The sequence below is a fragment of the Gymnodraco acuticeps genome, unplaced genomic scaffold, assembly GCF_902827175.1.
Source record: "Gymnodraco acuticeps unplaced genomic scaffold, fGymAcu1.1, whole genome shotgun sequence".
NCBI classification, from domain to species: domain Eukaryota; kingdom Metazoa; phylum Chordata; class Actinopteri; order Perciformes; family Bathydraconidae; genus Gymnodraco; species Gymnodraco acuticeps.
Genome location: NW_022990461.1, coordinates 1 through 27,340, shown reverse-complemented (window position 1 = coordinate 27,340; position 27,340 = coordinate 1). Strand labels below are relative to the sequence as shown.

Here is a 27,340-nt window from a genome sequence, read left to right as displayed (position 1 = left end):
GAGACAATAGGAGAAATGGTTTCATAACTGAACACAATACCTGGGTGTTATTCAACATGATTGTTGTTAAGGTTCTCATTGTGGTGTGATTTTATGCTGAGCATTGTGTGTTTTCTTTATGTAACCTGCTCAAGCAGCCAGTCAGGGACGAGCATGAGCATCCTGCAGTAAATCACTTCTGGACGGTTCAGCAGATGATTGTGCATTCACATTAATTTCTGCCGCCAAGCTGGTCCAGTGTCAAACGCAAACACACTTCTCAGATGATTTTACAAATCTTCCTGCTTACAATCTTATTTTTGAAAGCAATTTGACAAAAAAACAGTAATAACTTAATGTGTATTTGTGTGTCTTACAAACAATGAAGACAACTCCTAACTAATAAAGCAACAAAAACAAAATTGCCTAAAGTACGAGCTACTCATTAATCGTCACTGCCCGTTTTAAATTCCTCCCACCTACCAAAAAGGTTGCCAAATTAATCAAGAGTTAAGTTTAAATGTTTGTACTGAGACATGTAAAGGTGAGGTAGGTAATTTTGGAGAAACCAGCTTGAGTGCGCTAGAATTTGAAAATACACAGCCAGAAAAAATCTGCCACTTCCTTACAGAGCCCCTCCTCCAACACACACGAACGCGCACATGACCAATGAGGGCACAAGATAAGTTTGTGCACAGATGGAAAGCTGACAGGCAGGTAGGCCATCCAATCATTTTAGCCGGGCCGCCTAAAATGATTGGTCGTGCTTTTTACAGTACTACGGCTTCCACAGATGACATTTTTTTAATGGATTTTTTGTCAAAGCACAAGATATTCATTGCTATCGGGATGTTAAGAGCATTCCATGGAATATAACAAAAAGGGTATCTCGAGCCGGTTTCTCAAACTTACCTACCCCACCATTAAAACAATTTTGTTTACCGTTGTTAAGCAATGGAATTTATTTTCTTGTGCAAACACTAAACATGTCTTCAAACCTGTCAAACAATAGCCGCTTTCACACCAAGTACTTTGCCGTACTTAGTGCCCCGGCACTTATTATTACGAGTTTTACGGGGCGTGGTTTGCAATTCGCCCAGCCAATAGAAATTGGTACTTTTTTGGTACCACCTCTCTAGCAGGCACTGAAAATGGGGGTAAAAGTTCCCGGCACTAATGCTCCTTTCACACCAGCGCTTTTCCAGCTCCGGCTCGGAGCTGGAAAAGCGTTTTTTTCTGTTCACACCGCAGCGGTGCCAGCTCTTAGCTCCGTAATCCTGTTAACTTCCGGCTCCAAAAAATTGTCGGTCTAGAGATAATCCAATAGGGTTGGTAACCCCAATAATAGAAGTTGGGTTTCAGTCTTTATTCAGCTTCCAATAGAAGACAGATCTTCGTGATTGGTCGCTCCAGGATGTTGTACTTCGTCCGGACTTTAACCGACCGCACAAGTCCTTGTCTGTCGGGAAAGGTCTGCAGTACCTTGCCCAACAGCCAGGATCCGCGAGGGGCATTAGAGTCCGCTACAATGACAATGTCTCCTGTGACAAAGTTCCTCTTGTCCTTTGGCCACCGTTGTCTCTCTTGCAACAGTGGTACATACTCCTGAATCCATCTGTGCCAAAAGAGATTGGCAAGGAATTGAACTTGCCTCCATCGTCGTTTGGAGTAGGAGTCATTTTTTTCAAAAAGCCCGGGTGGTAGAGAAGGTTTGCCTTTTAACAAGAGAATGTGATTTGGAGTCAGGGGTTCGAGATCATTGGGATCCTCTGAGGTTTTTGTAATGGGACGGTCATTCAATATGGCTTCCACTTCGCACAGGAGTGTTTGTAGTCCTTCATCATCCAAATGTTGCTGATGAAGAATAGAGTTCAGCACTTTCCTGACCATGCGAATGACTCTTTCCCATACTCCTCCATGATGGGATGCGGCTGGAGTGTTGAAACTCCATTTCACTCCAGAATGAAGCAGTGAGTTTTGAATTTTCTGATGGTTCAACTCCATAGCGTTTGATGAGGCTGCGGCCTCTCTTCACTTCAAACGGCCCAAAATAGTCAATGCCCACATTTGTGAATGGTGGAAGATCAGATTGCAGTCTTTCTTTTGGCAAATCTGCCATCTTTTGTTCACCCAGCTTTCCCCTATATCGTCTGCAGACAACACAGGAAGAGAGGATCTTTCTAGCAGCAGCATTTGCTCTGGTGATCCAGTATTGTCGACGAAGTCTGGAAAGTAGGTGATTTCTTCCACAGTGTCCTAACTGTTCATGAATGTGGCGTAAGATTAGAGTGGCGATGTGTTGGTCCTTAGCAAGAATGACTGGATGTTTTGTGTCTTCAGGCATTGCTCCTTTGCTAAGCCTGCCTCCCACTCTCAAGATTCCTTGTTTCAGCACCGGATCAAGTTTATAAATGTGACTGCTTTTCTTCACTGCAGATGTTCCCTTTTTCAAAGCAGTGATTTCATCACTAAACTTGTCCATTTGGCAGTACTGAATGATGACACTTTCTGCCGCGTCAATATCTTCAGGAAATAAGACGTGACCACCCATTGTGGCTCTGAATCTTTTCATGTCCTCTTCCTCTTTGTTCTTTTGTTGAGTTGGGTCAAGTCCACTGCTGGACAGAGAAGCTTGTATTTATTTTCTCTTTTGACTCAACAACTGCAACGTCTTTCTCAGCTGGAGAAACCACGCAACTGAGACCTTAAGCCTTTTCCACGAGGAGAAGTGGGTTATCAGTTGATTTACTGCATTCTGTGGGTCTTCATCAGAGATGTTATTTGTTGCATTTGGTGCATCATTAATGATGACAGAAAATAGAAAATAAGCGAAAACACGCACGCTTGAAAAACTGTGTGGCTTCCCTCTGGTGATTCCCAATCCCTAATGCTGTGCACCTGTGTCTTCCCCAAATAGTAGGCTGTACAAGTGGCGGTTCTAGAACATTTTACATGGGGGGGCAAAGGGGAGGCAAGAGGTCATGCCAGGGTGGCATAGGAGGGCGGACAGTACGTGGTATTTTATACTGTATATAACCTATTTATTGTTAATTCATGCCCTAACACAAGTGTTCTTAATGCACAAGAGAAACAAGGTGTTCAGACAAACAATCGGGTGCCCTTTGAGTCCCCCAAGCTTACCTTAACCATTTTAAATGAAAGGAAACTACAACATGTATTTTAAAGCAATGAATTAATGGAACAGGTTGTTTTGCATTACAATGTAAAATTAAATATATATTTTGTTAAAAAAAATTGGTTGTCTTAGACAGACATATTTGCATGTCTTCACTAAGCATTATTACATATTAATTTAATATTAAACAAATCAAAATGGCCAATTATCCCAAAATGTTGCTGCTAATATAATCATATGCTTGTCAACTTTAACTGATAAAAAATCAATTCTGAAAAAATACTTGAATTATCTATGAAATTGCAATATTGTCCCTCAGTTTGTTTCAACCCCGTCACGCCATACAATTTACCCTCCAGATCAGTCCATGTGTGATCTGCATTGAGGGAATTACATCACAAAAGTGTCAGTTTCTTCTCTTACCTATATTTCAGTTTTTGTATTTTCAGATTAAGATTGACAAGCTCAACATTTCAACTATGTTGTATGAATTAATAATAGTAAATAATTGTTTATTACAAAAATAAACAATAGTTTTGCAAAATATTACAATTTTGTAATGTCCTTGACTTCCATGTGGTGCCATATCTTAGCTAAACAAGGTCTCATGCCTACTTTTTGTCAAAAACGTAAACCATGTTACATTTTTTCAAGGAAATTCCTAGTAATTATTTATATGTTGTGCCTGAGGTGGGAAAATGTAAGTAGTCCACTACCAGATGTTATGACCAAACATTTTGGTTTCATTTTTCAAAGATATAAAGACCCAAAAGGAACCCGATTCAGAGAATACTCTAATTCTGCATACTGTAAGTACTTAGTTATAATTAAGTACACAAATGACATCACCCATCTCTTCAGAGAGCTACAGGTGACCTGTGCAGCAACACATTTCAATCAATAATTGTCAATACTAAGAGCTGCTAGATTGTGCTGCTGTAATGGAATATGTAAGGAGAATAAGAACATACCATGTGGTCCAGCTGGAGTTTCATCTGCCTCCTGATCACTGCCTCTGGCCCTCTTTCTGATACTTCATCTTTATTCCTCACATATATTTATTCTTCTTCACTAATGTCTTCATCTCCTCCTCTTCCTCCTGCTCTGACCCTCCTGGTCTCTTCATCTCTCTTTTCCTTTTCCTCTTTCTGTTCGTCCTGATCACTTCTCATATGTCTTTTTGTTGTTGTTGAATCACTCCTATACTCTGGCCTGCAAGAGTCTACTTGTGAAAAGCACTGTTACAAATGCTTACAACTTTACACGTTAGGGCCATGTAGCCTAGCTAATATGTAGCATATCATAAATATAACATCAGAAAGTATTGATCAAGCGCACACAGGCAGCTGTGTTTGGATCCAGTTTTTACGGTAAAGGATGTATCCTGGTTTCATTGATCTGGCCTCATTGCTGTGATGTGTAGTTTACGTGGATTTAATAGTAGGCTACCGCGTAGTTTAGCAAAGTGATTGATCTCCCAGCTAACGCTGTCTGCGTAGTATTTTGTAACGTAACGCCCCAAACAGCGCCCGTCTGTTAAATGCTATCGATTCAAACGGCAGCGTTTTATTAATATTTAGTTTCAAGCTCTCGTCCTTAGTAAAAACAAAACTAGTGGAAAGGGAAATGCTCCCAGGGGAAGCTGATCCATCGGTGCTGGGACAGCTCGCTCCCTCTCTGCAGCGGTGTGAGCCGCGGTCTGTGCGAACGCCGCTCCGCAGTTTAATGCAGGGCCGTAGCTGCGTTTTTAACGGGCCTAAAAGGATATTTAAAATGATTCAATTTTAACTAATGTAATGCTTGTTTTGTTGCTTGAGAAGCTTGTGGAAATAGTGTAGGTTTGTTTTAGTACAGTTTTAGGGAAACAAAAGTTAGGGGGGCAGCTGGGGGGATCCCCCGTAGATCCGCCCCTGGGCTGTACCCTGAAATTGGCTGAGTCCCCGACTATGCCCAGGTCCATTCAGTAGTATCACAGCACCTTCATATACAAATATTAAAATACATCAAATTGGCTGCAACAGTCCCTTAAGGTTATTTTTTATTTAAATGACAGTACCCAACTATCCATTCTATCCAACATGGATATAGCTTCTTTTTTTCACAGCAGCATTGGATCAGTTCAGTTGTGCAGCATTGGATCAAAACATAATAAAGCTTATCAGTGGTCCACCACAAAATAACCATGTAAACAAATTGAGTGCAGATAGTGCAGTAACAAAACAAAAATAACTCTACTGGAAAGAGGTAGCTTGACAAGCTTCACAAGTTCACATTCAGTCACAAATAATAAAATAAAAATGTGGCTTAGTGCAGAATTATAGCCTTAAGACTAACTAGTCTAGTAATAATGCAATGAACAACAGCAGCTTAACATAACATGAATAAAAGTAATAAGTAATGAATAAAGTATTATATTTCCATCTTACTGGAGTAACACAATTCAATAGTAATCAGCAGTGAACCACTTCAACACGTGTGTTTCGGTGTATTCACGGCATTAATTTTGTTATACTACAGTATTGTTGTTTTATAGTTATTTGTTAATGTAACCCAATTCCAATTGTGTTCTTTGAAATTGAAAAGGATATCGCATTGTGTTTGTTACTTTCGTTGCAGTTGTATATGTCTTAACCCTCTACAGCAGGGGTGGCCAACCTGCGGCTCTCGAGCCGCATGCGGCTCTTTGCCTAGTTTCATGCGGCTCTTCAGTTCATATTGAATTTTATATGTGTGAGTTTGGGGGAGAGACACTGACTCCTGACTAGTGGTGCACGGTGTACCGATACTTGAAAGGTATACCGCGATACCCTGCCGTTAAAAACGTTACGATTCCTCCGTTTAAGAATGACGGCGGAAAGTACTCCGGTGAGAAAGCGCCGTTTAAATAAGAGCTGTGTGTGTTCAGCGCTCTGCTTCCACTCCCTGCACTGCAGCCGTGCCTACAGTCCCGCCCCTCTCAAGCACGCTCAAGTGCCTCCCCGCTCTCGTGCACGCGCTAGCTGCCAGAGCATGTGAGAAAACGAGAAGCATGGCTGCAAGTGGGAGTGCAACTGCCGCTGCCCCTCGGCTTGTTGACAAAAAAGACGCCAGAAGCTAAATGTGGAAGTATTTTAGCTATATCTCTGACAGTGAGGGCAAGCCTACGGACACCACGAGGCCTGTCTGTAAGAAATGTATTAATTTTATTTAATACGAATTCTTGTCATTTATTGTATTTATTGTTCTCATTGTTTAAAAGTTTGTGTTATGGTTCTGGTGTGAAATAAAGCACAATAATTACATTTAAGACTGTTTCCCTTTTTTTAAGAAAAGTATCGAAAAATAATCGGAATCGCAATTCTTGACTTAGTATCGAAACCAAAATGTTGGTATCGTGACAACACTACTCCTGACAGTTAAACCTGATATTTAGTAGGTCTGTTAAGTATTGAATGCTGATAATTCTGACGTAATTTGGCCGGTCAAAGTTGTTTGGGCTCGGATAAAATTGCTCCGTTACTTTCGTTCCGTGTTACTTTCGTTCCGTGTTACTTTCATCCCGTGTTACTTTCGTCCCGGCTCTCCCTACGTGTGTATGTGTGGTGTCAGTATGAGAGGATGACAGCAAGTCTAATTTTGATGTGGCCCAAGAGCCAATCACAATAATACCTGCGATGCAGTGAACCAATCACTTTTTGAGTGGGGGAAAACCTGTGATTAAACACTACTATCCAGTGTTTCCCCTACCATTGTCTTGGAAGGGCGCTGCACCCCGCCAACGGAGCCCCGCGCCCCCCCCTGAAATTCAAGGTGTTTAAAAAATATATATAATTTTTTTTTAAATATATCGCACCAAATTGCAAATAATCTATAACTACTGTCACTTTTCACATTGAACATGGGCTCTTTTATTAAATAAACTAAACGCTTTCATTTGAAGTTGTGAGTTTAGTGTTTTTGACCCTAAGAAACACTGATGCATTAATCAATAACAATAATCCACAGCTCCTCTCTCTGCTCCAGAGGATTTAAAAAATATATATCCCAATGCCACAAAAATGCACCAGTGACATGGTTGAAATCTTGTCTCCAGAAAACAAAAAACTGAAACAAGCGGTATCAGTGACTGTGTGTTTGATGTGGCTCTTTGCAGTAACATAGAAAAAATGTGGCTCTTAACCTCTGACTGGTTGGCCACCCCTGCTCTACAGCTACTGTTGCCCTCAGGCAACAAACCACTTTTTTCGACCTCACACTGGCCCTCTAAATCTTTTTATTTTCTTAAACATACACAATGTCACCTGACATGCTGGTGTCCAATAAAATGAGGGAATTATATGGGTGTGACATTTTGTCTGGGGGTGGAGCAGTCCTTTCTGCAAGCAAAGCTGCAGGGGACTCAGGGCCACCACTTGGTAAGATACATTTCACTTTTTAACATATTAGAAATGTACACAACTTAAAATAAAAAAGACATGCATGTGTGCATGAATACGTAAAGAAGTATATTTGATTGTTTAAAGACTTATTATGTATTTATTAATTAGCTAAAACTATGTTTTTTTGTTCGTTGCCTCGGGGCAACACTGTGCCACTTGACCACTTTTTCCCAGGCAATATCATACAAGTGTGCTCAGCTGTAAAATGATAAATCTAATCAATGTTTTTACCATCTACTGATATTTACAGGAAATGGACACCAAAACATGTTATGGGCAGAAGGCATACACACACACACACACACACACGTTCTCACTCCCATCTCGTCACATATTGACGGACGGTCAGGGCCCCTCCCCGTCGCTATATTACGTACAGGGTACCCCTTGACCGTCAGGCTTCCACGGGCAGGGCGTCCCATAGACCTTCATAGACCACGTGATCAACAACAATGGCCGACCTTCGTGTTATTCTCGGTGGAAAATGCCTATTTTAAGGTTCATTTGGCCATTAAAATGCGTTTTGATGTCATTTTATGCGAGTAATGAGTTTTTATTTCTGATTATTTGTGCAGTACATGTACATGATGTTTAGTTTGCTAGTTATGACGAAGATTACTTCATGAATGTGTGATTCATGGTTGCTAACGTTTTTTTGGTGGAAATGTGTTTTTTCACAGCAAAGTCACCCTCTGTACTTGGACTTATTGGGAGAATCTAAAGGCAAGAACATCCCAAATATTCATTTAGGTCTTTATTTTAGACCTTTAGTGTTACAGTCTGTGAGGAAAATAAATGGAGCTCAGAGCCTCGTATTTTTAAAATCTTTTTTTCCTTCTAATTTGTTATTCTTTTCAAAATAACACACTGTTATTTACTCACCAATAACACACAATTATCCTTGCTTTTATTTATTGGTTTAATTCCATAATCTCTGGCTTTTTTGGCATTCGTCAGGAACTGAATTTCAAATGTTTCAAATGACCCTGCGCACCCAACCCAGTCTCGTGGCATTTCGTGTTCACCAACACGATGTTTTAATCTATTGATTCTTGTTCACCAACACGATTTGCCCCTTTTTTTCGTGTTGCACAGCACGATTTTAAAAGCAATGTATTTCTACTGCCTGCAGCACGTATTTTTCTCCGGTCGGGTCGTGGAAGACCGGAAGCTGTGTGGTTCATAAAAACATGTTCTTACTCAATATCAAGCCACAGTTATTGCTTTTATTTGAAATCGTATAATTTCGGACTTTTGTTGCCGTCTGTGAGGAAAATAAATGGGGCTCAGAGCCTCAGGATACTGAAATCTGTATTTTTTAAATCTTTTTTTCCTTCTAATTTGTTGTTCTTTTCAAAATAACACACTGTTATTTACTCACCAATAACACACAATTATCCTTGCTTTTATTTATTGGTTTAATTCCATAATCTCGGGCTTTTTTGGCGTCCGTCAGGAACTGAATTTCAAAATAAAAATAACCAGAAACAGACGTAGGCATTTCGAGCGATTACCCAAGATCCTCAGCTATGGTTTTAAGCTCGCTTATTGGATGTTTTAGCCGTAATGCATAATGGGATTTGGTGTTTATATGATATGAAATCCGGAAAACATTTTAAAAGAATAAAATAATACTTAATTCCGAGCGCTCTTGCTTTTCTCTTTGAAAGTAATCACATAACGGCATTGTAATACACGGTTCGGCTGCATTGTATATTACAGATCTGCCGTAGTTCTTTATGTATAGAGCCCTGATGAGAAGACCTTTGGAAAAACTGAGAAAATGCCGCCGAAACTGAATACTTGACGTGGATCATAAATATATTCAACAATTAAACAACATCTTCAATTTCTCTTCACACAATATGTCTCCTTGCAGTATCAACACTAATTCGGCTGACTTTTACATTTGATCTAATTCACAGATAGGTTATATTTACACCATAACGGTGCACAGCTGATATAAAAGGACTGTAGTTTTTAAAGATATTACTGATTTTCTTTGAATGTAAGATTGTAAATACTGAGTCTGAAATAGTATAGCAATATGCTGTAAAATTATGTGAAAGCATGCATAAAACTACACATCTTCAGATGTTGTATGAAAACATAAGTGTCCTACACTAATAATACAAAGTTATTATGGCTGTGTGTACCTTGTGTGCACCTCCTAGTGGTTAAAGCACGTTATTGAATTATTGTGTTTTATTTGATTAAAAAAATATTAAGAGTACATACTTTCATAGGGGGAAAGTATAAATATAGAATATAAAAAATCAAGAAGATACTATAAGTGATCTCTACAATAAAACAGTTTAGTGCAGAATGTACAAAGATATTAATAGGAGGAGGTGCAAAACAGAAAAACGAATTAACCTTTATTTAAACATTAAATAACAGATTAAGGTCTTCTTTTAAATAAGAAAAAAACGTTGGGGGTATCTACAGATACATATTAAGCCTGACAAAGTACTTAACGTCTAATATATTGCTTTCCTGCAATGTTAACTATGTTGAAGCACTTATTTTAACTGATATTATACATATGAATTATACTCTTATGTATGTAGATAGAATAAGAAATGTGCAGAATATGACAGTTTAATGGTGGAGGTACACACATATTGATAGATTACATTACATTACATTACATTACATTTAGCTGACGCTTTTATCCAAAGCGACTTACAATAAGTGCGTTCGACCAACAAAAGACAAACTTGAAGAAAACAGAATCATATACAGTAAGTACATCAGGTTTCATAGAGCAAAAACATTTCAAGTGCTACTCAAATGGCTTTAGATAAGCCAGTCCTTTATTAGTATATAAGTGCTTTGTTAATAGTTATATTGCTCGAAGTGGAGTCGAAAGAGATGAGTTTTCAGTCTGCGCCGGAATGTGTGTAAGCTTTCTGCTGTCCTGATTTCAATGGGGAGCTCATTCCACCATTTTGGAGCCAGGATAGCAAACCCACGTGTTTTTGCTGATGGGAACTTGGGTCCCCTTCGCAGTGAGGGTGCAGCGAGCCGTTTGGTTGATGCAGAGCGGAGTGCACGTGCTGGGGTGTACGGTTTAACCATGTCCTGGATGTAGGAAGGGCCAGATCCATTCGCAGCATGGTACGCAAGTACCATTGTCTTGAAGTGGATTCTAGCAGTTACCGGAAGCCAGTGGAGGGAGCGGAGGAGCGGCGTGGTGTGGGAGAATTTAGGAAGGTTGAAGACCAGACGAGCCGCTGCATTCTGGATGAGCTGCAGAGGTCGGATGGCACATGCAGGTAGACCAGCCAGGAGGGAGTTGCAGTAGTCTAGGCGTGAGATGACGAGAGCCTGGACCAGAACCTGAGTCGCTTTCTGGATCAGCTGGGGACGTATCTTCCTGATGTTGTAAAGCGTTGATCGATGTCTTGTAATGCACTGTTGAGGAACCTGTGACCCAAGTGTTTCATTCATTGCATAACTACACCGTAGTTGTATATGATATGTCAATAAACCTTTGAAAATCTTGAAAGGGATGTGCAAAATAGCCATAATATAGTCTTTAATTAACTATTAGTAGAGAATAACGAGTAATGAATATACTTTATTACTCGTTTCCATTCATGTCAATTGCAGATACATGTTTAGTCTTCTCAAGCACCAACTATCAAATATCTCTCCTGATTGTTGGCACTTGACAATCACCTTACCTGAATTTTACTCAGGTGTAACTAAAGTCTGATTTAAGGGTCGTTTATATTTCACATAATTAATCAGAATCTGCAAAGTAACTCAAATAAATGCAGTGGAGTAAAAATACCAGGTTAACCTCTGAATTGTAGTGGAGTAGAATTACAAAGTAACAATGAGCTGTCATGTGGGTATTAATGCTGCGCATTATGGACACAAGCGATTTTCACCCATTTATTAATTATATGTTTTACATTTGATAACACCAATTTATTTAATACTGGCAACTTCTAATTGTGGGAAAAACGAAAACGTTCAGTAGAGACGTCCCATAGAACATTTTGCGAAACACAATAGCCAGCATGTGTAGTTCTGGGGAGGTGTTCGATTCCAGTTTTAGATAGTCTGGCGTGGTTTCGTTCCATTTCACACAGCTGTTTGACGCTCTGCGTAACCTTACGGGGACTGTAGTCCTAAACGATAGCTGGGGATTATGGGTAGTGTAGTGTCTTCGGCCATCCTAAACTCAGAAATGTTGACAATCGCAATGATGCTCGAAATGTCCCTTATAGGCCTACGTCTGTTTCCGGTTATTTTTATTTTGAAATTCAGTTCCTGACGGACGCCAAATAAGCCCGAGATTATGGAATTAAACCAATAAATAAAAGCAAGGATAATTGTGTGTTATTGGTGAGTAAATAACAGTGTGTTATTTTAAAAAGAATAACGAATTAGAAGGAAAGAAATATTTAAAAATATAGATTTCCGTATTCTGAGGCTCTGAGCCCCATTTATTTTCCTCATAGACGGCAACAAAAGTCCGAAATTATACGATTTAAAATAAAAGCAATAATTGTGGCTTGATATTGAGTAAGAACATGTTTTTATGAACCACACAGCTTCCGGTCTCCCACGACCCGACCGGAGAAAAAGACGTGCTGCAGGCAGTAGAAATACATTGCTTTTAAAATCGTGCTGTGCAACACGAAAAAAAGGGGCAAATCGTGTTGGTGAACACGAATCAATAGATTAAAAATCGTGTTGGTGAACACGAAATGCCGTGAGACTGGGTTGGCGCACCGGTTATGTGCAGCCCTGCTTATAGGCCCATTCAAGGTTGTCAATGCTGAAGTTGTCTCGATATTAGCTGGTGCTGATGTGATGCTGTTTGTTTGTCTTGTTTCTGAAGTAACAGCAATTGTAGAAGCTGAAGTTGTACTCACTTCCCCCAGGGTAGATTCTGCTGTGCTGGGTGGTGAAGAAGGAGAGACTGTAGAAGCTTTTACAATGTCTGCTAGCGTAGGGGTAGTGTTGCTGTTTGATGTGCTTGATGTTGTTGTTGAAGAGGCTGATAAAGTTTAGTTATCTGCTCGTGTAAAATTGTCTCTGCTTGTTGGGATGGTTTCTGTAGTAGATACTATCGAGGCAGAGGTTGTGCTGACATCCAATAGTGCCAATGTTGTATCTGATGCTGTTGTTTTGGATGGGAAGGTTGAAGTGTTGGTGTAATTTTCCAGTGTATGTCTGGTACTGCTTCTTGTTGTGCTCTGTCTTCTTGGTGGCGAAGGGTTAAAGCCTGTATTCAAGACGAAAATGTGTATTATAAATCCCATCTCAATCCCAAACTGGCATCACTGTGTATCATTCCTTTTAAGGAACTACTCTTCCTTGTCTCTTCTACATTTACTTTGTCTTAATTTATGCATTTTAAAATGTAAATTGAAAAAGTGTGTGTTTGTTCAACATTCATTCAGGTTTTGATGAGAAAATTCTGCAAGTAAAGTCAAGATTTTTTTGGCTTTGTTTTAAATTGCAGGGACTAAAGTCAGGATGGTGTTCATCAGCACTTGAACACTTTGAAACCCTTCTCACATGAAGTTGTTGTCAAGAACCTTAGCGTTTCCATTTTGACATAATTTCAGTTAAACTGTTTTAAGTTTTGTTTCAAATGTCTCATTGGAGGCAAATGTTTTTATGGGAGTACCAAAAAAATACTTAAATATGAAGCACTGTGTGTTCATTTTCATTTCTTGAATTTACAAAGTGACTACTGCATAAACCATTACCCTGATATAAAGTAACATGTACTGCGATATAAGATTTCAGCCATGTTTTCCACCACAAGTAGGCAGGGTCAATGACCTGATCCAGCATATTTATTTTTATTTTAGGTGGAACTGCACTTATGAGACACATTTGAATAATCTACAATTATTATTTGGAAAAAATACAATCAGGTGAGTCATGTACATTTAGATTATTAATTAGATTATTTATTTGGCTCGTTACAATCAGGTCAAATAACAAAAAACTAGGTCATGATTAAAACAATTGTTGTAACTGTGTATTCTAAATCTTCTATCAATAAGAAACGGAAAAAAAGGAAATTAAGATAATTATACCACGATATTACTTTGGTAAACTGTTCAATATTAAATGATGTTTTACTCACCATTACAGAGCGGTAGCAAGCTCGACAGGACAAAGCAGCAAAATGAAAACCGACCCATGACTCTGTTGAGTGTAACAACGGCTTATTTATAGGTACACTCGTGATGACAATAATCCTATTGTCTTCACAGAAAATACATCTGCCTTTGTCTTCAGAATTATATCATGTTACAGAAGTTGTGTAAACGTTTTTCTTACTGTAACTAATTATCAGACACAGACTGTAGAAATGTCAAGAATGCAGTTGTAGCTACACTTGAGACTGAAATGTCTAGACTAATGGCTACACCAATGTAACCGCAGTACTTAATCATTTGTCATTCAAATACACTTTATGAACAGGTACAAGTTACATAGTTTCTTTCCAACAATATTGGATATTGATACATAATTGTATTGTCATGCATAACAAATACGTTACCCTAATGACAACGGACAACATCTGATACATCTCACAAGGAGTAAAAGGATTTCTTGAAAAAATTAAAGATGTGAGATATTTCATGAAAGTTTGTTAGTTCTTAAAAAATGGACTTGAAAGTTCATCAGTGTTGAGCTTTTTTGTGAATGCCACAGTGATGTTACAACTTGTCGTCAACATTTCCACAGAGTATTTTTGATGTCTTATCCCGACACTCTCCAGCTCTCTCCAAACTCTTTAACGTTCTTGGCCCTGGTACCATCTGGCTTCATCATGTCATTGTTTTTTTTACCGTCAAAGTTCCCACACAGACCCCCAACTTTCCTTTTATATATGCGGGGTAGAATGATCTCTGCAGAAACAACATCAACAACAGAGCATTACCGTATTACGTCTTTAACTCTCTTCCAGAAAAAATTACTCATTAATTGACAATGTATGAAATTACATTATGATTTAAGGATTTGTTGATGAATTACCTGCTCTGCCGTGGCTGTCAAAATCCACGGAGAGGCCAAAGTCGGTCTTCAGGGAGATGCGAGAACAAAGTTCCCTGATTTTTAGACCAGCAGTCGGTGAGGCGGGAATTTTTGTTCTCCTTCCATCCACCTGGAGGGGGACAGAGAGGGGTAATTCCCAATGTAACTTATATTAAGTAGACTTGTCTGAGAAAATATTAAGTTTTAGCCATTTGTGTCAGTGTTACTGTAGTGATGGTTGTTGAGACTGAACAATCTCGACAGCTATTGGATACATTGGCAACAATATTTGGTACAAACATTCATAGTCCCCACAAGATGGTTCTTTTCAACCTTAACATACATGTCTCTGTCAGGTTAATTTATAGTAATCACTTTTCAAGTGGCCCCTGCCATTGCAGCACAATCTAAATCCGTTTCTTCAGAACTCTTTACAAAAAACAACATTATCAGACTCATTTGTACTGAGTTTAGTGCCACTGACTACAGCACTGTTTATGAGCGCCACACTTTGTAAAAAAAATGTCCATCCTCCATTGCTAATGTCCTTACAGCAGGGCCAAGAGGGAAATCTCACATTACAAAGAAAGATACAGCATGCATCAGTTGCATTATGCTGTTGTAACAAGAAACACTGGTTATTCCACTCAGCGCTTTCACAGATGTCTTTGGGCTTGCAAGAATATGATGATCTTATCCTAATACTATACCTGCTATGAAGGAGCCAAAGTTCAATGACATGGAAAGATTAATATTGTTAGGAAATGTATTTTGATACTTACAACCAGCCTCAGGTTTTTCTTTAATACCACAGTATGATATACACTCTGATCTTAAGCTCTTGTAAGCTGTAGTTCTCCTTGTGCTCTTCACTTGAGCGATCGCTGTGTGTGGTACTTGTTTCTTGTTGTTGTTCTTGTTATTGTTTCTTGTTCTTGTGCTCTTCACTTGAGCGATCATGTGTGTGGTACTTGTTCTTGTTGTTGTTCTTGTTATTGTTATTGTGCTCTTCACTTGAGCTGTGGTTCTTGTTCTTGTTCTTGTTCTTGTTCTTGTTCTTGTGCTCTTCACTTGAGCTGTGGTTCTTGTTCTTGTTCTTGTTCTTGTGTCTTGTTCTTGTGCACTTCACTTGAGCGATCATGTGTGTGGTACTTGTTCTTGTTCTTGTCATTGTGCTCTTCACTTAAGCTGTGTTTCTTGTTCTTGTTCTTGTTCTTGTTCTTGTTCTTGTGCTCTTCACTTGAGCGATCATGTGTGTGGTACTTGTTATTGTTCTTGTTCTTGTGCACTTCACTTGAGCTGTGTTTCTTGTTCTTGTCTTGTTCTGTTCTTGTCTTGTGCACTTCACTTGAGCTGTGGTTCGTGTTCTTGTTCTTGTTCTTGTGCACGTCACTTGAGCTGTGGTTCTTGTTCTTGTTCTTGTTCTTGTGCTCTTCACTATTGAGCGATCATGTGTGTTGGTACTGTGTCTTGTTCTTGTCCCTTGTGCTCTTCACTTAGCTGTGGTTCTTGTTCTTGTTCTTGTGCACTCACTTGAGCGATCATGTGTGTGTTACTGGTTCTTGTTCTTGTCCTTGTGCTCTTTCACATTGAGCTGTGGTTCTTGTTCTTGTTCTTGTTCTTGTTCTTGTTCTTGTGCACTTCACTCGAGCGATCATGTGTGTGGTACTTGTTCTTGTTCTTGTCCTTGTGCTCTTCACTTAAGCTGTGTTTCTTGTTCTTGTTCTTGTTCTTGTTCTTGTTCTTGTGCTCTTCACTTGAGCTGTGGTTCTTGTTCTTGTTCTTGTGCTCTTCACTTGAGCTGTGGTTCTTGTTCTTGTTCTTGTTCTTGTGCTCTTCACTTGAGCGATCATGTGTGTGGTACTTGTTCTTGTTCTTGTTCTTGTGCACTTCACTTGAGCTGTGTTTCTTGTTCTTGTTCTTGTTCTTGTGCACTTCACTTGAGCTGTGGTTCTTGTTCTTGTTCTTGTTCTTGTGCACTTCACTTAAGCTGTGTTTCTTGTTCTTGTTCTTGTGCTCTTCACTTGAGCTGTGGTTCTCCTTGTGCTCTTCACTTAAGCTGTGGTTCTTGTTCTTGTTCTTGTTCTTGTGCTCTTCACTTGAGCGATCATGTGTGTGGTACTTGTTCTTGTTCTTGTTCTTGTTCTTGTCCTTGTGCTCTTCACTTAAGCTGTGGTTCTTGTTCTTGTTCTTGTTCTTGTTCTTGTTCTTGTTCTTGTTCTTGTTCTTGTGCACTTCACTTGAGCGATCATGTGTGTGGTACTTGTTCTTGTTCTTGTCCTTGTGCTCTTCACTTGAGCTGTGGTTCTTGTTCTTGTTCTTGTTCTTGTGCTCTTCACTTAAGCTGTGTTTCTTGTTCTTGTTCTTGTTCTTGTGCTCTTCACTTGAGCTGTGGTTCTTGTTCTTGTTCTTGTGCTCTTCACTTGAGCGATCATGTGTGTGGTACTTGTTATTGTTCTTGTTCTTGTGCACTTCACTTGAGCTGTGTTTCTTGTTCTTGTTCTTGTGCACTTCACTTGAGCTGTGGTTCTTGTTCTTGTTCTTGTTCTTGTGCACTTCACTTAAGCTGTGTTTTCTTGTTCTTGTTCTTGTTCTTGTTCTTTTGCTCTTCACTTGAGCTGTGGTTCTTGTTCTTGTTCTTGTTCTTGTGCACTTCACTTAAGCTGTGTTTCTTGTTCTTGTTCTTGTTCTTGTGCTCTTCACTTGAGCTGTGGTTCTTGTTCTTGTTCTTGTTATTGTGCTCTTCACTTGAGCTGTGGTTCTCCTTGTGCTCTTCACTTAAGCTGTGGTTCTTGTTCCTTGTTCTTGTTCTTGCTGCTTTTCACTTGAGCGATCATGTGTGTGGTACTTGTTTCTTGTTCTTGTTCTTGTGCTCTTCACTTGAGCTGTGGTTCTTGTTCTTGTTCTTGTTCTTGTGCACTTCACTTGAGCTGTGGTTCTTGTTCTTGTGCACTTCACTTAAGCTGTGTTTCTTGTTCTTGTTCTTGTTCTTGTGCTCTTCACTTAAGCTGTGGTTCTGTTCTTGTTCTTTGTTCTTGTGCACTTCACTTGAGCGATCATGTGTGTGGTACTTGTTCTTGTTCTTGTTCTTGTGCTCTTCACTTGAGCGATCATGTGTGTGGTACTTGTTCTTGTTCTTGTTCTTGTGCTCTTCACTTAAGCTGTGGTTCTTGTTCTTGTTCTTGTGCACTTCACTTGAGCGATCATGTGTGTGGTACTTGTTCTTGTTCTTGTGCTCTTCACTTAAGCTGTGTTTCTTGTTCTTGTTATTGTTCTTGTTCTTGTGTACTTCACTTGAGCTGTGTTTCTTGTTCTTGTTCTTGTTCTTGGGCACTTCACTTGAGCTGTGGTTCTTGTTCTTGTTCTTGTTCTTGTGCACTTCACTTGAGCTGTGGTTCTTGTTCTTGTTCTTGTTCTTGTGCACTTCACTTGAGCTGTGTTTCTTGTTCTTGTTCTTGTGCTCTTCACTTGAGCTGTGGTTCTCCTTGTGCTCTTCACTTAAGCTGTGGTTCTTGTTCTTGTTCTTGTTCTTGTTCTTGTTCTTGTTCTTGTTCTTGTTCTTGTTCTTGTTCTTGTGCTCTTCACTTGAGCGATCATGTGTGTGGTACTTGTTCTTGTTCTTGTCCTTGTGCTCTTCACTTAAGCTGTGTTTCTTGTTCTTGTTCTTGTGCTCTTCACTTGAGCGATCATGTGTGTGGTACTTGTTCTTGTTCTTGTCCTTGTGCTCTTCACTTAAGCTGTGTTTCTTTGTTCTTGTTCTTGTCCTTGTGCTCTTCACTTAAGCTGTGTTTCTTGTTCTTGTTCTTGTGCACTTCACTTGAGCTGTGTTTCTTGTTCTTGTTCTTGTTCTTGTCCTTGTGCTCTTCACTTAAGCTGTGGTTCTTGTTCTTGTTCTTGTTCTTGTCCTTGTGCTCTTCACTTGAGCGATCATGTGTGTGGTACTTGTTCTTGTGCTCTTCACTTAAGCTGTGGTTCTTGTTCTTGTTCTTGTTCTTGTTCTTGTTCTTGTTCTTGTTCTTGTTCTTGTTCTTGTGCTCTTCACTTGAGCGATCATGTATGTGGTACTTGTTCTTGTTCTTGTTCTTGTTCTTGTGCTCTTCACTTGAGCTGTGGTTCTTGTTCTTGTTCTTGTGCTGTTTACGTGAGCGAGCATGTTGGCTATTATCATCATCATGGTCATCATCATGGTCATTATCATGGTCATCTTCATCCTCATCATCATCACCATCATACATAACTCTGGGACTGAGGTCTTCTTCACTGCTGCTGTCGTCATGTTGATTGACTATCATCCCTTATCCTTTACAGTGATACCCTCGATGTAGACATGTGGAAGGTTATGTGGCAAGTTGTTGGTCCCGGACAGCACATACGAGTGGTCACCCTTAAACTTGTGTTTCATTTTATCAAATGATGTGTATTCAGGGTCTTCCCTGATGGTGCACTCACTGAAGCCTGTGCAAGAAATTCATAAACGATTTCACAAGATGTAACATGGTTAAGATATATCACAATTAAAATAGTTAAATGGTGACACTTGCAGTACCTGTAGACTGGCAGTAATAATTGCCCTCATCATTTTGAAGGCAAACAGCATTTCCATCGCACTCTTCTTTGTCATCGCAGTCAATCCGACCGACGCCATGGTCTTTCTCACATTCACATTTCTGACTGCAGTGATTGGTGTACCAACACATCAGAGAACTGACAAAACAAAAGTAGCCGTAAGTATTTTATACTGTAAAAACATGTGACTTGATGAAGAGCTATTCTGTCACTCACATCAATATTTGGTGCCATTCCTTCCACACAACCACATTGTTCGATAGGCACACAAACCCTCTTTTCTGAACAAAGCCTTCATCACATACACATCCCTGCACACAACCCTCATTTTCAGTGCAACGTGGTGGGCCATTCAGGTGTGTGCAGGTTGACTGCAGGCAGGGACACACGTGTGTAGTGACTGTTCTCTGGACAAGAGGGTGCTAAAGAGAAAGAGTGTATATTATATATTATATATATAAACAACAAAAGGTCAATACAAAGGTCTATAGTACAATCAGGGCTGAGTGGTAAGTCAAGCCACATATCATCATTTCACAAGCATTTACAAGAGAAGAGAAAAAGAGATCTCCGTCCTCCGTGTTTTATTCTTATATGATTTACATACATGATTGACACATAATCATGTATAATAGACGTACAAAAGTGCATTTTGCATGATAGGTCCCCTTTAAATAATGTTTTTTCACACTAGAGGAGGTGACATTTCATCACAAATATGAACATGCCGAAAGCCTCAGCTGTCAATGGTGCCTAACCTGTGAGATGTAAAGTATATATTATACCCAATCCATGTATATACGGAAATACTTTGAACTTACTTGGTACAGGTGTAACTGGTGGTTGAGGTCTTGCCGTTGTTGTTTGATGGTGGTGTAGCTAGTTGTAGGCTGCGGACTGTCTGTTGTCGAATGTGGTTTATTAGTTGTTGTAGGTTGTTGTAGGTTGTGGTATTGCGGAAGTTGGTGGTTGTGGTGTAGCTGTTGTTGTGGTTTAACTGTAGTTTGTGATGGCTTTGGTGTAGCTGTAGTTGGTGGTTGTGGTTTAACTGTAGTTTGTGATGGTTGTGGTGTAGCTGTTGTTGCAGGAGTTGTTGGTTGAGCTAGGTCTGTAATGATATTCACAAACAAGTCAGACACAATGTGTGTGAACAAAATTGAATGTCAGCAAGAAAATAGTTACCTCTGCAGTGTCCACGATGAAGTGATACATCATCTATGGCAACATCAGACTGATCATTGGAACCTATTCGCCCCTCAAATATAACCTGAATAAATTGCACAGGTTCATGCTAAAGTACATTATACCAGCACCAATTACTCATTATTTTTTCAGGTTGTACATTTTTTGTGTTTTGCTCTGCAAGTTTTTATCATTAGTCAGAGGAGGAGAATAACATTTTACCTGGAAAGGTCCAGATGTTGCCAAGTCCACCTGAGCCAGGTGCCAAATATTTCCTTGGTAATTCTCTTCCACCAAACAGCATCAGCTAATATATCCTGGAGCAGGTAACATGGAGGCCCATTGTATCTGCTGAGCCGTACATGTGGTACCAGAACTGCAGACACTGAGGACCAGAGTCAGAACACTCGGAGCTAATGAGACGAGCTGTGTCACCATGTGACGCGCTGTTGGCTTCGATGTAAAGATAGTGGCCACCTGGTTAAGGACAAAAGAGTTTGAAAAAAAGAAAAATTCATAGCATACTATAAGTTTAAGGTATATCAAGATGCAACTGAAATGGTTGCTAAATGTTGACAATCCAAATGTCCTCAAAACACTCAAATGCAAAACATTTCTTAAATGGTAAATGGACTGTACTTATATAGCGCTTTATCCAGTCTCTTTAAGACCCCTCAAAGCGCTTTACATACTACATGTCGTTCACCCATTCACACCCATTCATACAGAGCAGTGTATATTACTCTAGGAACTAACACGCATACACATTCACACACCGTTGGCCATGCCATCGGGAGCAACTCAGGCCAGGGTTAAGTATCTTGCCCAAGGATACATCGACATGTTGACTGCATGGGCTGGGATCGAACCCACAACCTTCTGGTGGAAAGACGACCGCACTCCCTCGCAGCCACAGTCACCCTTAATTAATTGCCCATCCTCAGGATGTTAACGGAAAGATATCTTATCTTTATGTAAAACAGTACACCAGGAACTCATATAGACCAAGTGCTACCGAGGTGTCCCTGTTCCGTTCCTGTTTTCAGTTCTAATTACAAGTTATCCTCACCAGTCAGTAGTACTATAGGAATATAAATTGATCTTCTATCTTCATTCATGAATGTCAATCATCTTGCTCTCACTCATTCAACCACCCCCCCCCCCCCCAGGCACAAAAACAACTGGAACATTACTCTCTCTCTTATCATGACACATTATTTTCATACCAGAGTTTATTCTTGACAAACTAAAATTACCTTGCGACCCCCTTTCTAATCGTCACCCAATCTGACTGACGTTCTTGACCCAAAAAATCTAAAACACTAAAAAAAGATGAAAAGCTAAATGATTAGCTAAATGCCTTACGTTTTTGCAGCCTGGTCACTGACTGGCTGACAAAGAAAATACAAAAATGATCGGCTACACCTCTTATTCTGATCAACTGTATTTCACATCATTTTCACAAACTTCAAAAGAACATGACACCGCATTTTAGGACGTTTGTATGCATTGTAAGGAACACTTCAGTTGCTAGCGTTAGTTAGCGCTAGCAGCAGTCAGTAGCAGAGTGGATGACGTAGAATGCATTCTATGATTTGACAGCCCAATGACTTTGCAAATAACACCCATTTTGAAGTTTACTTTTAATTTGTTTTTCACTGTCCCGAAATAGTCCCAGACAAAATAGATTTGTGTCCCAGTAGGAATTGTTATGGTCCCCGGGACATCGTTAATTGCGAGCCCTGGTATAAGGGTGTGCAGACAGTACAACACAAAAGTTACATGGCTTGTGTGAGAAAGCTAATTACCTCCCGTAGTGTGATCTGAAGAAGGCCCAGTCATTATAGTTGGGGTAGAGCTACTATGCCTTGTCCAATCGATAACATCAGTAGCAAGTTGGGTCCACTGACATAGATCTTGTTCATAGTTGCAGTTGAGTTGGCATACTACACACACAAGTCAAAGATATCTTTAATTAACTGGAAATCACAAAAAGATTATAAAAGTTCAGACAGCCGGGGTTACACGTGCTGCTGTGGAATTAGAACTTTACCTGGGTGTCTGTTATCTGGAGCTTGAGTAACGTCCTTATTAAAGTCGGTTGTTGCTGCCACTACGGGAGAACCATCAGGTTTGGAAGGACTTGTTGACTCAACACCACTCAGATCTACAACAGTTTATTTAAAACATTATCAGATTACACAGCCTTGGGATAAATATCACATTTTTAAGGTTTAGTGATTTTCATTCACAGTGCATGTTTTTTTACCAGAGCATCGTCCACGATAAAGCTTTACATCATCTATTGCCAAATCTGACTTTTCATTGGAGCCTCTACGTCCCTCAATGATAATCTAAGTTATGGAAAAAGGATTAGTTATCATTTTGCAGTCTCTTATTGTTACAATTTACTTCTACAACTTCGTTGGCTGACAATATTTCAATAATTTGAGTGCCTGGTGGAAGATGTTGCACCTGGAAAGCTCGAGTTGTTCTGATGTCCACCTGAGCCATTTGCCACATATATCCCTGGTCATTAGTCTTCCACAAAACAACTTCTGTTTGTCTGTCCTGGAGCAGGTAAACATGGAGGCCCATTGTATCTGCTGAGCCGTGCATGTGGTACCAGAACTGCAGACACTGAGGACCAGAGTCAGAACACTCAGAGCTGATGAGACGAGCCGTGTCTCCATGCGTCACGCTGCTGGCCTCAATGTAAAGATAACGACCATCTATGAATGAGAAGCGAAGTGATCAACATTTTCACATACACTTTCTACGGTGAGATAGATATTTTCAATACCTTGTGTCATACCTGTGATCATTTATAATATTACATAGAAAAAGGGTGTATTACCACCAGTGTGGTCCGCAGAGGGCCCAGTCATCAGAGTGGGGGTGGAACCTCTTTGCCATGTCCAGTCAAAAGCATCTGGTCATCTGACTCCAGCTACAAAGACTGCTATCGAAGCTACAGTCCAAATTGCAGACTATAAGGAAACATTTGCAAAATATTAACAGGAACTAAGTATTGAGGACCTTGGCAACTTCCTAAACATTTAGCAAATCTTTAACTGGGAGTACAATCACAAGACATAAATGTTCAATTCTAACCACACATCAGCTTTCTCACGTAGAAACAATTGGCCCATAAAAAAGGCTTCCTGTGCACTTACCTGGGTGTGAGGGGAGGACTTCCACATCTGAGGAGGGAAACACAGTTCCACTAACCAGTCCAGGGACACTACCTAAAGGAGGACATTATTGGTTATGTTTAAACCCTGAGAAATGGTCATGATTTGAGATAATATAATTTATTTGTAGCATTAGAAATATCCTTGTATCCTCAAGTCATATATATTTAGTCAAATATGAAATGCTTTATTTAGTTAAATGAATGTCACCTAAACATGAGCCAAAGTTTATGGAAATGTCATCGATGGCCACATCTGATTGAGCATCGGAGCCTCGAATTCCCTCAAGTAAAATCTAAAAGATGTCAAAGGGAAAAATAAATGTTTTAATATACAACTACAATAATATAATCTTTTAGGCCATTATATTGTCTGTAAGGTGTCACTTACTTGGAATGGACCAGACACTCTGATATAAACATGTCCTAGATGCCATTCTGGACCTTGGTTGTTCATTATGGACCAGAGTTTAGTAGCTTTATTGTCTTTGAGCAGGTAGATATTGAGGGCCATGGCGTTGGCTGAACCATACATATGGTACCAGAAGTTCAGCCAGAGTGGTCCATCATAATGGCACATTGAGCTCCAAAGACGAGCTGAATCTCCATGGGTTACACTACTTCCTTCAATATACATGTAGAAACCAGCTGCAGAAAAGTTGAAATTAGCATTACATAAACATGCACAATTAAAATCAATGCAGCAACTTTACAGATGTGATATCGTCGCCTGACATTACGTTTTACCTCCAGTGGTGTGGTCTTGGTTTGGGCCAGTTAAGCTTGATGGTGTGGGTCCTGAATGTCTTGTCCAATCAAAACTGTCCTGCTTAGCTGCTCCCACCCACACAGATTATTTTCAAAGTCACAGTTTATGGGACAGACTGTGAAAAATCATATAAACAAGATCAAATGACAAGTATTACGAGTTTATTATGCATAGGAACATAACATTATGAAAGTACAATTGTAGATAAAAATACATTTTCCAAGAAAACATGATTTCATCCAGTCCGTAGATAAATATTATTATTATTAATCAAAGTTATTCTAATAAATGTATGCATTTAAGTACTGTATCGGTTTTTAAGGCAAGCAAAGTAAATATAAGCTGCAACGGGGGCTAAATACCAAAACTCTAGATAGGCTTCGCCCTCCAGCACCAGTGGACCGCTCTCTAAAACAGTCACATCCTCTGCAGATGAAAAGGACCGTAAGAAAGTGTAATCAGTAGCTGCTTTTATCCACATAATAAAAAGTGATCAAACTCCATTTTGTATTAGTTTATAAGTTTTATTAGTACCTTCTGAAGTACAAATCCAATGACAATAGCCTCTCCATTCCTTGTAAACCACTCAAGTCAAATGGTGACATTTATTTGTAACCGCGCAGGTTAGGAATAAGCTTTTATGTCAGATCATAAGTTTTATTACTTAAAAAAAATAGCAAACCATTCCCTCGTCTCTGTTATTGTAATACAAAAAAGAAGTACATCTGTTGTGGTGCAATAATCATTAAATGCAGAATTGCAGTTTAGTGTGTTTTGTGCTCATTTTGAACCTTAAGTGCAGGCCCTCATCTTTCACTGACGTTACTGTAACCTCCCTAAAAGAAACACATTTTGCTTTCAAATTTGCAGTTCATTTTCCTTTCAGCTTTTGTCTGTACCTGTTCTTAGTTGGGTAGAGTCACACATCTGATTGTTATGTCCGTCGTAGGAACACTGTGTACCATACTCTATGAAAGAAGAACAATGAGTCAAGTATTGGTTTAAGTCAGTGTGTGATTTAAAAACAAATTTCATTTAATAAATTGATATATAAAGTATCCACAAGTCTTAGTAATTGTAAAACGTCATACCTGCATTTTCTCTCCAATCTGGTAAAGTAACTAATGAAAAATCAACTTCAGCCCTGAAATAGAAAAACAATTTGTGTATTCAATCCCATTGGTCTTGCTACAAGTTATTCCAATATTGAAATGATTAAATTATAACATTGAGCAAAAATCAAAATGTTATTCACTCAATAAAACCAGTTCAACCCTATTTTTAAACAACATATCAGCTTCATTTTGGCAGTTAAAATGTAATTATCTTGACACCCACCTGCACTGAGTCCATGTCTGAGTTAGAAAGAGTAGAGTCACTGTGACCAACACATCTTTGAAGATGCCTCCAAGCATGGCTGATCGCTTAACGGCAGCCTCCCAGCTGCTCTCCCGTTACTAATACTCTCATATACTCTCTTATACTCTCTTATACTCTTATACTCTCTTATACTCAACAAGTCAGGAGTGAAATTGTTTATATCTAACATATTCAACTGCCTGCGTCATCAATCTGTTCCCTCTGCCAAGGACAAGCAACAAGAGAATCAGAACAAGAGAAAGACACAACACATCGCTCAGAACACCTTGAAATCTATCACTGCACCCGCCTGAGGAATGTCTTGATTATGGGAGACAAATGGAGGAGTCTCCACCGCCCTTCACCCCCCTTCACCCCTCTCTGAGGATACTCTTCCTTCACCCACAGCTCTCTCTACTCTCCGTTCACCCTTTCACCCTCACCCACCCTCCTGGAGATCTCTGAACACACGAAGGAGATACAGAGGGTTGGCACCAATTCCTTCTTGGAGTTCAAAGATCAAACTAAGGCGATATGCAGGGTTGGCAGCATGTCCTTTACCCCCGCTCCTCAACGACGCCCACCAAAATCACAGAAGTAGAGACGCGCACCATCCCCCCGTCTCCATCACCATGGCTACATCAACTTTTCGTGCATGGCCTCAGATCTACTTCATATAGTAAACAAATATCTTCACTCAGGTATTTTCCACAGGCCCTGAAAACTGCAGTCATTAAACCGCTCTTAAAAAAGAATAATCTAGATCAGGGGTGCCCACACTTTTTGGGCTGGTGAGCTACTTTTGAAATGACCAGCTCACCGAGGTCTACCAACCAAAAATAAAATCCCAAATTGCAAGGGTTGCTGATAACACGTTTATTTATACATGGGATAATAGGGCTGCAACAAACGACTAATTTGATAATCGATTAATCTATCGATTAATGAAACGACTAATCGACTATTCAGACTATTACTGTATGCCTTGCACAATTTCTCAAACCCTCTTGTTTAGCCATCAACTTTTAGATTTAGCTTGAGGTTGTTTTAGGCATGTGGAAACTAACATGAAGACAATAAAGATGAATATTGATTCAAAAATACATATTATTAAATTAACAAATTGTGAACAAAACTAACATTGCTTTTTATTTAATTAAATAAATAATATTCACATCAAAAGAAACAACAATGTTTTAACAAATCGTATTAAATAATCTGATGACAGAACTGTAAACAGAATAGCTGAAACTTAACAAATAAAGAGTAACTCAGTTTCCATATCATTAACCCATGTTGATCATTAGTTAACTGCGTGTGTTGTGCTAGCATACATAACACCTGACGTGGAAACGTTACTCGTGGATGGGGCTGCAGCAGTGGCGTTTCTCCCGGAGGCCAAGGGAAGCCAGTTCCCCTGTTTTTTCGGATTGTTATTAAATTTAAATAAATAAATAAAAACACTTGTTTGTTCGATAATTCTCCTTTGCTGTGTGTTGCTGCCCGGCTCTCCCCATTCTCATTGAGTATTTTACAAAGAGTGAAACAAACAGCGCCCCTCTAGATGATGTATGGTGAAACAGTAGATTGCACTCACTGTTGCGCGAGGAGGCCAGCCGAATCTAGCTTCCTTGGTGAAAAAAAATGGAGGGATTGACCAATCAGATGAGGCCCACGTGATGCCCCTGCCAACCTGTGATTGGTCAGGGCCATGCCAA

At 39.6% G+C, this 27,340-nt stretch overlaps 2 pseudogenes; both read right to left on the bottom strand.

Moving 5' to 3' along the window:
* Positions 1–14,277: 14,277 nt before the first annotated feature.
* Positions 14,278–19,250, bottom strand: LOC117552561 (annotated as a pseudogene).
* A 3,072-nt stretch (positions 19,251–22,322) lies between these two features.
* Positions 22,323–25,231, bottom strand: LOC117552570 (annotated as a pseudogene).
* Between the last annotated feature and the right edge of the window lie 2,109 nt (positions 25,232–27,340).